This window comes from Rattus norvegicus, chromosome X (genome assembly GCF_036323735.1).
Source record: "Rattus norvegicus strain BN/NHsdMcwi chromosome X, GRCr8, whole genome shotgun sequence".
Lineage (NCBI taxonomy): Eukaryota > Metazoa > Chordata > Mammalia > Rodentia > Muridae > Rattus > Rattus norvegicus.
Genome location: NC_086039.1, coordinates 134,947,170 through 134,958,546, shown reverse-complemented (window position 1 = coordinate 134,958,546; position 11,377 = coordinate 134,947,170). Strand labels below are relative to the sequence as shown.

Below are 11,377 nucleotides of genomic sequence, written 5' to 3'. Positions count from 1 at the left end.
AATTGAGTGCCAGATGGATCTGGGCCAATTTAGGGGTGAGGTGGGGTATGAATTTGATCAAAACACAATGTATTAGGTTCTCAAAGAATTAAGCTGGGAGTGATGGCACACGCCATTAATCCCAACACTGGAGAGGCAGAGGCAGGCGTAACTCTGTGAGTTCAAGGCTAGTCTGGTGTACAAAGCAAGTTCCAGCACAACTATGACTGCATAGGGAAACCCTGTCTTAAAAACCAAACTAAACCAAAAAAACAAACAGAAAAGTAACTTCTTCCTTAAATATATACATGTGTATGTTAGCAAATAGAAACTGATAATGATTTTATTCAAAATTATATTGGACATTAATTCAATTATATTTTAAGAGAAGCAAACTTATACATTAACATAATCTATAGATATGCAAATATGCTAAAAACTACATATAATTTTTCAGTACTGAAAATTGAATCCAGGGAGTCCCACATGTTAGGCATGCACTTTAACCCTCCAAATTGTGCAATTTTAACAATAACAAATATTTTTATAATTAAACAATTAAGTTTTAACTTCTTTACTTACATAGACATGTGTTAGGTTGTATGTACACATATATATCCATAAGTATGCAAACCTTGATATTTAGCCTGGTATACAACACATTAAAATCAGACTGATTCATATGTGCAATTTTCACATTTTGCTTCCTGGGCAGTTTGTTATTATCATGAAAAATGTGCAAAACTTGCTGTTTTGGAAGTAAAATAAAGGAAACCACTGATGAAGCATTGTGGGTGACCTGTACTTTGACGCTGGAATAGACTGCACCTGGTTTACTGTTACATAGATGCACACAAGACACAAGGTTCACTTATACAGGAATGTGGTCTGTTATATTCCAACTAATGAAATGGCCCGATTAAGTTATGGAATAAAACATTGTCTAAAACCTTTTTGAGACTGGTATGGTGCCATAAGCCTAAAATCCTACCACATAGGAGTTGAGGCAGAAGACCCTTATGTTTAAATCCAGTTTGGATTAAATAGGGAGGCTTTGGCTCAAGAATAGTTGTTGAGCATGCATCGCTTCATGTTCTTCTTTAGTTTGGTCAGCAGAAAAATAGTGGACCTCATTGTGATGTTTTTGTACATAAGTACAGTATAGTTTGATCATATTCATACTCCGTAGTTAAAACATAGGTTACGTTTAGACTGCGTGATGTCTCTCAGGAGTAGATCTTGGGGTTTTCTTTAAGGATTTATTTATTTATTTTATGTATATGAGTACACTGTAGCTGTCTTCAGATCCCATTACAGATGGTTGTGAGCCACCATGTGGTTGCTGGGAATTGAACTCAGAACCTGTAGAAGAGCAGTCAGTGCTCTTAACCACTGAGCCATCTTTCCAGTCCTGGATCCTGTATTTTAATTCTTATGTATCTGTATACATTATGTGTGTTTGTCAGAAGATATAGTTCACAAAACTTTTTAGGGGCCCATGAGAGATAAGAAAGGGGTATTAAGGTGTGGGCACAAATTACGAGGGGAAATAAAGGAAGTGGGGGAAGGAGAGTATCTGTGTCTGGAATGGACAGAGGGTCTAGTGGGGGTCAGGACGGGGCAGAGCAGGAAGGAAGGACAGGATTTGGGTGAAGGCAAGCAGGAAGATCAACAAAACTATGTTTGAAGTCATTTTTATAGTAAGAAAAGTAAATGTACGGAAAGCACAGAATCAGAGTTTGCAGCTCATACAGCTGCACCTACATAGCACAGAGGAAATAGTGGAATCTTGCTAAAGCAAGACAATCTCAAGCTTGAGGCCAGTCTTGGCTGAATACCTAACGAATTTCCATACCAGCCTCAGCTACATAGTGAGTCCTTAGTTAAATCATATTTAAATTCATAAACAAATTCTTTTGAAAAGGAGAAAAAAGATCCTATGTATCTTGTGAGGCATGTAAGTGTAGTTATAATTCGGTATTTGCTTTAGAATAATACATACTGTACATATTAACATGAGAAAGCCCAAGTCTTCAAATTCTGTTTGTGAGTGTTACACAAAGAATTAAATTTCAATTGCTTTTTGAGGTTTTGTTTTATTGAGACAGGATGGTATTATGTAGCTCCTTGTCTTAGTTAGGGTTTCATTGCTGTAAAGAGACATCATGACACTGGCAACTCTTATCAAAGATAACATGTAATTGGGGCCAGCTTTCGGTTTCAGACGTTTAGTCCATTATTATCATAGCAGGAAGCATGATAGCGTCCAGCAGGCATGGTGCAGGAGGAGCCCCTAGTTCTACACCTTGAACCATAGGTGGCAGATGGATACTGTGTCCACACTGGGCATACCTTGAATATAAATAAGACTTCAAAGGCCACTTCCACAGTGACACACTTCCTCCAACAAGGCCACAATTATTCCAATAAGGCGACACCTCTTAATAGTGTTACTCCCTGTGGGCCAAGCATTCAAACACGTGAGTCTATGGGGCCATTCCTACTCAAACCACCACACTCCTGCTGGTCTCAAAGTCACCACTTGCTTCTGCTTCCTCATTGCTGACACTGAGGGTGTGTGGCACCATTTCCTATTTATGTAAGTTATATTTTATACACATTCTTAAGTTTTGTTTGTTTTATGTACAAGGCTGTTTTGCTTGCATGTATGTGTGTGTGTTACATGGAGTTCTGGTCAGAAGAGGGCATCTGATCCTCTATAACTGGAGTTACAGAGGTTTGTGAACTGCCATTTGAATGCTTGAAATCGAACCTGGGTCCTCTATAAAAGCAACAAGAGCTCTTAACTACTGAGTCATCTTTCTGGCCTTGATTTAAATGAATGGTTTTTTTTTTTAATAAATTGTATATTTGTTTCAAGAGACCCTAATCCTTTTAGTCAATCTGCCAACCAAGAAGTTGTTTGGAGGGAGGGGAAGGCTGGAGAGGTGGGAGAGTGATTAACAGTGCATCCTGCTCTTGCAAAGGAGCTGAGATCAGTGCTTAGCACCCACATGTTGCCGGTAACAACATCCTATAACTCCAGCTGCGAAGACTCCAATGCTTCTGGCCTCATCCCACACCCACATGTATGTGCCCACACCCCGACATAGACACACACTCCTATGCACATATAAGTAAAAATAAAATCAATGCTGTCATAAAAAAAAGAAAGCCATGATTCTAGGTATAGTGGCATCCATGGGACTCTAGCACTCAGGAAGCTGAGGCAGGTTGAATGTCGAGCTTGCCTGAGCTATATAATGAGTTCCAAGCCAGCCTGGGCTACAGCATGATACGTGTCTCAAACAACAACAACAACAACAACAACAACAACAACAACAACAGCTTTTGGTCAGTGTTTTATTTTATGAAAAAATTGGCTTATGTAAAATTTTCACGAGAATGATTAACTGTCCTGGAAATAGGTAAAAATATGAAATATAAAAATATCTCTTTAAAACATAAACATATAGGAAGCTTGATATAGATGTCTGTGTATGTATTGGTGAAGTCAATACCAATACAATGAATCTCAGTTTGTATGTGTGTGCTGAGACAGCACGTATCCGTGGGAGGAGAGGCCCTTCTCCTGTGAAGGCTCAATGCCCCAGTGTAGGGAATGCCAGTGCGGTGATGCAGGAGGGAGTGGGTGAGTGGGGGAGCACCCTCACAGAAGCGGGGGAGGGGAGGGGGGATGGACTTGGGGGTTTTCAGGGGAGGGGAGACCAGGAGAGGCGATAACATTTGAAATGTAAATAAATAAAATATCCAATAATAAAAAAGAAACAACATGTAATTGTTTATCTGTGGTTTCCACCAGGAGCTGTTTCTGAAGGTGCTTTACTTTTGACCAGCAACACATGGTTGTTTTCTGAATTCTTAGCAATACCATGCCTTGTTATTATGTATAAGGAAATATTGTAAGACGATCTCCCCAGGGATGTGTACCTACACAGTGAAGTCATTGACAGCCACACCAAAACCATGAGAAAGAAGGGTTGGGGATTTAGCTCAGTGGTAGAGCGCTGGGGCTGGGTTTGGTCCCCAGCCCCGAAAAAAAAAGAAAAAAAGAAAAAAGAAAGTGTCTCTGGTAATGAGACCACAAAGCTAAGATTTTCACACCTGGAATTTGCCAGTATTTGAGTATGTGGATCATTCTAAATGACACTGTGCAAGTGGACTTTGTCTTCTAATTTCAATGAATAAAATAATGGTCAAAACCCCTTTCTCCTTAATACGGAGCATACTGCCTTACGTGTGTTCGTAGTCCACTAGACACACAGCTTGGGATTGTGGAGAAATAGCAGTTTCTTCCTAACATACAGCTATGATACTCTGGCTAGAATATGTGCAGAATCCCTAGGGAAATGTGGGAAGGGAGTCGGCGAAATGGCTCTGGTAAAAATGCCTGGAGCGGCTCTTCTCCAGCCCTGTAGCTGAAAACATTTCTTTCCTCCTAGACTCCTGAGTCCCTGGATATTTTTCCCATCCGGATACTCTAAGACAATATGCTTCCATGAGTAAATGTTGCGCAAAGTGTGTGTGTGGGGGGTGGGGGAAGAGTTGTGAAGGCAGGCCAAGTTGAAACTGATTTCTTGAACTAGGTAGGCCTCTGACTTGAGAGGAAAACGAAAAGGGAAATCATGGTGCAAGCAAGTTTTTCTCCAACTGGGCAAGGTCAAAGCAGACTTAGTTTCTGGTGTCTGTCTCTTGGCCACTCGCTCCCCTCCCAGGCCACCCTATCCCCCCCAGCCTACCCCCCCCAAAAAAACCAACCAAACAAAAACTAGATGGGAAGAAGAGAAGCAAGCAGAAGAGATCGGCTCTCTGCTACAGTTCTAGGCGCCACCCTGAGGGCATCTCTGGGAAATTCCTGTCATTGGAGTCCGGGTGGCGAGAGTGATCCGGGCTTCTGTTCCCAAGGCCTCCCTCTCAGGGTCCACGTGAGGGGAACTGGCCAATGGGGGAAGGCCAGGCAGAGGCGCTCTTGGGAAGAGGGCGAGGTTCTCCGGACAGTGGGCGGGACTAGAGAGGCCACCTGCAGACACACCCTGGCTTCTCCTGGTCCCTCTTCCCTCCCTTCCCCCTCGGGGCACAGAGACGATCCACACGTGGGGTCTCCGAGCTCTAGGGTCCTTTTACGTAGCATAGTCAGGCCTGGGATCAGAACGTCATGTTCTTGCTAAAAGTCTCGGTGTGTCCTAGTTGTTTTAGAGACTTGGAGAGGAATGGGGGTAAAAAAAAACCCCAAAACCCGAGAACTATCGCGCCAAGAGAAGTCAGGATTCTAGGAAGCCTAGGACGCCAAACAAATGGAGACCAAAAAACAAGACGGGAGGACTGGAGACGAAGCAGGCAAAAAGTCATCAGCCACGGCTGTTGTACGGTAGGTAGTAAACCAGAGACATGGTTGTTTCTAGAAAATTGAAAAACGGGCAGAATTTTTAAAGCAGTATTATTCTAAAGATTTACTATATTTTAAAGGTATTAAAGCCACAAATGAGGAAAACTTAACGATTTAATGCCCAAAGTACAAAGGAATTTGCCCCTTAAAAATTATATGTTACACGCAAAGTGAAGTTTAGAGAATGTGTGGCAAGGCCGTTTTTGTTGTTTGTTTGTTTTTTTGTTTTTGTTTGTTTTGTTTTTTTCTTCTCTGATTAAAGTACAGTTTGTTTTTACTTTGTAATTTCTCAAAATTTGAATACTTTGCCAACAGTGGGTAAACGTTTACAATTTCTTGGTATAGAAAGGGCTTCTGAAAACAAATATAATAACGATGCCAAGCACTTGGGGAGCAAATGGTATGTTTGTGCCGAGCACTTTCTGCGGAGCCATACCCTGCATGCCTTCGGTTATATTTAAGAAGAAACCAGCTTGAGTGCGTACTTATATCCAATCCTTTCCTTGTAGACGCTGTTTACAGTTTTATACTTTGAACCTAGTCAGTGTTAAAGAGGGCTTGACTGTACTGTTCAACCTGAACATCTCAGCCAGTGTTGTGTATTCATATCTATATTGTATTTATATTTTTACACAAATACATCACTGAAGTACAAAGGGTGTGAATGCACCTGTTGGCCAGTTTTCTTAGAATATACACTTGTGTGGCTGGATTTCGGAAATAACTATTCCTTTTTTAAAAACTGCCTTTACGGTCAAAACTTGAGCAAATACGGTGACTACTACTTTTTAAGCTAATAGTTTTCCCCCCTGCCTTTATTGAAAAAATGAGTAACACATGGAAAATCCAGTGTATTCGGTGTATACAACACATTTATTTTTTCCTGAAAAGATAGGCACTATCAAGTTTCACAAGTTACCTGTTTGAAATTTACTGTGTGGACAATATTCAAGAGAAATGCTAAAGGCATCTTAAAGTTTTAAGAAACTTAGGTTATTAAATTCTATATGTCTTGCCGGTTATTTTTTTAAGATTTGTTTGCCTCAAGTAAGTACACTGTGGCTGTCTTCAGACACACCAGAAGAGGGTATCAGATCTCATTACAGATGGTTGTGAGCCACCATGTGGTTGCTGGGAATTGAACTCAGGACCTCTGGAAGAGCAAGCAGTCAGTGCTCTTAACCACTGAACCATCTTTCCAGTCCTTGTCTTACAGTTTTAAAGATATTTTTTGTAGCAAAGTCTACGAAGTGTACAGCTAGAGTTCCTAAGCCCCCCTCCCCCCTCTTTAGGACAGGGGTTCTCCGTGTAGCCCTGGTCTCTAGCTGTCCTGGAACTAGCTCTGAAGATCAGGCTGGCCTCAAACTCAGAGATTGGCTGGCCTCTGGAATCAAAGGCATGCGTCCCCACCACCTGGCTGAGTTCCTAAGTTTCTTAAGGTTTAATGTGCATATCTTTGTCGTTATCACGTGGCAATTTAGGTAAGGAAGGCCTTGACAACAAATTCCTTGAATGATAATATTATAGCTATTTTGTATTGCTATATAGATTTTTAAATATTAAGGGAGAAACTAATATTCTTTGTTGAACAGTCAGTGTAGAAAGTTTGGAGATCTCTTTATCTAAAATCCAGTCCTTTGAAATATTTCAGGATGTTTTAATCTACCTGGAGCTCAGAAGTACAGGTTTGGAATTTAATGGGATGTGTATGTCAATCTAATTTCATTATAAATTTGTTGCACTTTACTGGCCATAAATAGAGATTATATGTGTGTACTGAAAAGGGAAATGGGAATAAATTTGCAAAGAATCAACAGTGCTTGATCCAAAAGCTTAGGACATTGCTTTTGTTCCTGACCAAGATCGGGTGACTTTCTAAATCTTTGCAACACTGGAAGACTCACTCCTAAGCTTTAATGGGTCTAATAAAAAACACAAGAAACACTCATTAATGATTCAGGTGTGAAGGAAATGTGGTTGTGCTCCCATGTCAAATGAACCTATGAGACAAATTCAAGTCCCTTTTGATGGGAATTTATAGTCACTCCTGGAGATTCATAAGAATGCGGAGTTGGGATGTGAAGCTGCAGCCATGTTGCCTCCTACTGAACACAGAAGGCCAAATACCCTGGTGAGAAAATGGCGGATTCCTGGGAATCTGATCCTGAGAACTAGGTCTGGTCTGTGTGGTGCCTAAATTTGCATTTCCCTGGGAGCTAAATTCCAGAGTCCTCTTTGTTTTCTTAGCAGGGATTGGTCACTGAAGCAGATGACTAGGCTAAGAGTAGGGAATCTTGGCTGAATGAAAGTGGAATTCTTGAAGACCATCCATAGCTAATAAAATTGGGTGCTACAGGCCTGTAAGATGTCTCCTACCAGAGCAAACTGGGTGGTAGCTTTCTTCTCACAAGGTTTTTTTTTCTCCAGCCAAACAGTGGAAAGTAGAAGGGGCGGCGGGTTAATCAGGTTCTCCAGAATAATACTATCCACAAGAGGAAGGTGTTTTCCGGTATCTTGCCGTGAGAGTAGATCTAACAGTTAAGAAAGGTTGGCTCTTTTGATAAGTGGGCCTAGGCCCGGAACAGACCACCTTTAACTTCCACGTACGAGCTTGAGACAAAGATGGGATCCAAAGGAAGCAACTAAAGGGGAACTGTTGGCGTGGTTGTGTGACTGAGGCCAGCTGCCAGATTGGTAAATTGGCCAAAGCCCTGTAGCTAATAGTCAGTGAAATCAGGCAAAAACAAAGCACTCAAGGAGTTTTTCGGGGAGGCTCTGGGATTTGTTTTCTGTCTCTGCTACTTGACAGAAGTGGTAGAAGCTGAACAAATCTCTGGAATTTAGCTCCCAAGGTAATGCAAATTTAGGCACCCAATAAACATGACCTAGGACTTGGGATCAGATTCTCAGGGAATCCTACTTTTCCTCATGGAGTATTTGGAGTCTCAAAAGACACTCAGAATTGGTGCTCCATTGTCAAGATCCAGGGAAAGCCTAGAGAGTAGAGGTGGCCTTTTCAGGCCCAAAAGATAACAGCTAGAGTGGCTGTGCAGTTTTTCCCCAGGGTGTGGTGGAAGGCCTGTTCTAGAACAGTGTGCTTCTCAACCTTCCTAATGCTGTGACCTTTAATATAATTCCTCATGCTGTGCCGTCCCACAACCATGAAATTATTTTCATTGCTACTTCATAACTGTAATCTTACTACTGTTATAAATTATAATATAAATATCTGTTTTCTGATGGTCTTAGGTGACCCCTGTGAAAGGGTTGTTTGACCTTCAAAGGGGTCACGACATACAGGTTGAGAACCACTGCTCTAGAAGGATATGCTCTTACCTCAGTTTTCCTAAGAGACGGGACTTTGCCTATTTAAACTGGATGCCATTCTAGTAATAAAAATGAAACTCATGCTATTTGGGACCTAAGTGTGGATTCATGTTAGCAGGTATTATTTTATTCAACTGCCTGCTTCTTAGCATTTTTCAAGTGAAGATTCCCTCTAGGCCTACCAGGATAGCCTCTTATGAGAATTTAAAGCACATCAGAAACTCTTGGAGGACCGAGGATCTCTTGGTCTCAGCATAGTAAGAAATACTGAATATTTCATAGGATTCACTGGCCGTGAATATTTCCCTCTGTGCTAATGAGAGTATTGGTAGCTGTGTGCTCACAGGACAGGAGGGAGACCTACTCTGCTCCATTGCTTAATGCCTGCTCCCTGCTTGAACTCGTTTACCCAGGTGTGTTTCACCTCTCCTACCAAGCCTTCATCCCTGTCTATGAGGACGAAGAAGTTACCGGGGAAATTGGTGATGGGCCTGGCTGTCCTGGAGAATGCTCTTGATTAAGGTAGGCCATGGAACGAATGGGGACATTAGAAATAGCATATTTCCATGGTTTTGAGTAGTATGCGAAAGTGACCCATGCCTTCTTCAGCCGACTGTGGGCAAGCAGGTGGTGAGAAATGCCGTGCCGGCTAGGTTGAGCTGTCTGCAGTGAAGTAATAGTTTCTAAGGGATTTACCTGTGTAAAGATGGTGCATTGTTTCTGAAGTTAGAATTGTAGAATTGTACCACAGATAGGGTAGCCCAGAGCCCTAGAAATCTTAAGGTATAAGAATGTCGTAGTCACATACATTTTGCTTTACATTAAGAGACTACATCTAGCCAGAAGGTGAGTGGAAACCTAAAGTAGTAGTACCTCCCTGGGTCCCAGGAATTCAGAAATGACAGATTGCAGCTATGGCTAACTGACATATTCTTCAAGCATTATATTCGTGTCAGTTCAAATGGTATCTCTAAATGAAAGGTTCAAAGGAAAGAAACAGTTCAGTAACGGCACAGTGGACCCCCATCTTTACCTTAGCAGAGAGTCCTAAGTTCAGCAGTGCTGAAGTTAAACAAGTACAGTTCAATACTTCCATTATGCCCCGTGCCTTAAGTGAGCAGGGACATGAAAACAAAGGCATTCTTACAACTCACTTTGGGCGGAGATTTACAGAACTGTACAAGCTCTAACCAGAAAAGCAACGCTGTTTATTGATTCACCATTTCCAATGTCAATGGTTACAACAGTTAACCTTTCTCATAGAGCAAAATAGTATTCTTAAATCTTTCGAACATTGAAAGCCATTTTCAAGTCCTCCTTAGGGGAAAGATAGATGCCTTTGCTTTAGGAATGAAATAATAGATTGTTAGTACATTCAGGTGAAGCTATTTTAGTTAGATAATAGTTCAGGAGCCATCTTGGGAAGGCTATGGCTAGCAGGTGGCCTACCTGGAGGTGGCCCACATTTTTGCCTGGTCTGTGATGGGTGAACTCTATGTGGCAAGGTCTTAAAGAGACTTCATCTCATGACTGCTTCTTGCAGCTGATATGATTTTCCTGACATTAGTAAATTAATATTATATAGCTCCTGGGCATTAGCCTACTATATTGAGCAGATTTCTTGCAGATCAACATAAAGATGGTCTTTCCTGAATTACAGCTATTTAGAGGAATTAGGATTTTTATAGAGTTTTTGATTTGATTCAAATAATCTTAGGAAGAAAGTTTTAAGAGATGGTTCTAGTTGTTGGCTAGGAAGATAGAATAAAGTTTGAATCAAGAATAGAATGTGCCTACTCCTCAGAATAGTAAGTAAAGGCTGTATAATAAAAAATACAATGAGCTTTCATAATTACGCTAAAAAGAAATAGGCTTGAGACAAATTAGTGTTCAAGGAAAAACATTCAGGTCCAAGGATGAGGCCAGAGGTGTGCACTGACAAGACAAGGCCATGAGAAACTGTTGATTTGAACTTACAATGAGCAATAGAGAGTGGAACACTGCTTTGAACTTAATATCAACATCCTTCTGTAACTCCCATTTTGTGGAACATTTTATTTATGAGGTACTTTTCTAAGAACTTTTGTCTATTAAAAGGCCAGAGAAAAGAAATAAAGATGGTGTAGTGTGCTGTGGTGTGGTGGCTTGGGGAGCTCTGCCCCATCTCCCCATTCATCCATCCATTTGTCCATCTGTCTGTCTGTCCATCTGTCCAAATGTATATGTCTGTTTATATGTAGGTCTATGTGTATGTTTGTAAGCATGCATGAATACTTATGGAGTTAATAGAGACAGATGCCCAGCCTGACCAGAGTGTGGGTATGTGAATGAATTTGTGTCTGTGCAAAGTTTCCTGGGTAAGGGATCTTAATTTGTTTCCTTTCCTTTCTCTGTGGTTCAAAAAGATTTAACCACCCAGGCCAATGAAGGACTTCTGGCTGCATAGCCAGGACAAAGGTTATTAGCAATAAATCCTTTCCCTAAGTGCCCCCTCCAACCCCTGGGTGTTACGCAAAAAGTAATAATTCATCTGAAGCCATCGGCTTCTGGCCCCAGTATAACTAAGAATCAAAGAGAGTAAGTATTAATACTAAGCAACCTTTATAGTCACAAAACCAAGTTTTGTCCCCTGCTGACTTGCCCATCAGCTCCAGAGGACCCAAG

The 11,377-nt window shown here is 41.2% G+C and overlaps 1 long non-coding RNA gene across 50 annotated transcripts in view; it reads left to right on the top strand.

Moving 5' to 3' along the window:
* The first annotated feature begins 4,975 nt into the window (after positions 1-4,975).
* Positions 4,976-11,377, top strand: part of LOC103690083 (uncharacterized) — a 73,262-nt gene continuing 66,860 nt past the window's right edge. For all 50 annotated transcript variants that reach the window (XR_010061618.1, XR_010061614.1, XR_010061584.1 and 47 more), the window contains exons 1-2: positions 4,976-5,368; positions 9,127-9,235. This is a non-coding gene — a long non-coding RNA (uncharacterized LOC103690083). The remainder of the gene's footprint in view (positions 5,369-9,126; positions 9,236-11,377) is intronic.